We start from the raw sequence: 1,103 nt of genomic DNA, 5'->3' as shown, positions 1-1,103 counted from the left end.
TTGCTTTTTGGTGAACTTAAAGACAGAAATCTCTGATTCAAACAACTTTTCTGCTAAACAAGGCCAAAGCCAGAGTTCACGCAGGCTTTAATGTCACTTACAAAAGCCTGATATTCATGGTAGTGTGCAGGAAGACGAAGTGTTTCAAAGCAAGTTGAAGATTTGGGCAAATCAGTGTTGATGACTTCCACAGTGAGTTCACTAGGTAGGACTTCCCAGCCTGTCCAAAACTTGAGGAGATCCTTGAGCTGATTGCAGGTTGCTATGGAATATCAAGTAAAAAATGTTGTCTTGTCTTGCACTGCAAATACACACATGCAGAAACAAAAACCTGGGTTTGGTCATTATCTGTGCCAACTTATTATCAGAGTGGACATCATATAAAAAAAAAAGTTTGTCTAGTTACACAAGACAAATTTAGTACCATTTTCAATGAAGTTCCTCAACTACCCTGCAACTCTACATTTATCATCCAAAGAGCAGTCCTCCTCTTCATCCTCCTCCATGACTGGCCACAAAACTCTTTGTAAGAGGGACTGCAACACAAGTCATTACAGTCTCTTAGTGCAGTTCTGTAGAACTACAGAATATTGCACTGAAATCTAAAATTATGTATGTTATATATTATCTAAAAGATGTTCACATCCAAGAATACCTGCAACTTGGTGTGAAGTACATGTACATCTTTTGAAAATAAAATACAAAAAGAATTAAGTCACGCAAAGTACTACAGTTTAGCTACTTTCACACAGGCTAGCAGAGTTTAGCTGTAGATCTCATATACGAGTTACACATGCACTAATAAATTTATACAACAATGGTATATAATCAGTCATACCTCGGACAGGAGTTCCCAGGCTTGGTGTGCCTAGTATGGGACTTGGACAACTTGTCTGCCACCATTCCGTCAAGACGGTTAGCAGCTTCTCTCGATAAGTCTGAGATGCTTCTGTGTTCAGACATTGTAAATCATTTGAATACATTTAGAAAGATCAGAAGCATTCAGCAAAATGCTGCCAAAAAAATGGCATCAATTCTTTTCTTCTCGTGCTTCTTCTCCTGTTCGATATTTTGCAAGCTAGTGCACTCTGCCAATCCTGACC

At 38.7% G+C, this 1,103-nt stretch overlaps 1 long non-coding RNA gene across 1 annotated transcript; it reads right to left on the bottom strand.

Annotated features, from left to right (window-relative positions):
- Positions 1-227: 227 nt before the first annotated feature.
- On the bottom strand, positions 228-860 carry LOC115800287 (uncharacterized). Its single transcript, XR_004021654.1, has 3 exons — positions 839-860; positions 425-536; positions 228-262 (listed from the first exon to the last, which is right to left on the bottom strand). It is a non-coding gene; the product is annotated as an uncharacterized LOC115800287 (long non-coding RNA).
- Between the last annotated feature and the right edge of the window lie 243 nt (positions 861-1,103).

The sequence above is a fragment of the Archocentrus centrarchus genome, chromosome 21 (assembly GCF_007364275.1).
Source record: "Archocentrus centrarchus isolate MPI-CPG fArcCen1 chromosome 21, fArcCen1, whole genome shotgun sequence".
NCBI lineage: Eukaryota > Metazoa > Chordata > Actinopteri > Cichliformes > Cichlidae > Archocentrus > Archocentrus centrarchus.
The sequence above is the reverse complement of the archived record's forward strand: the minus strand, read 5'-3'. Positions and strand labels throughout refer to the sequence as shown.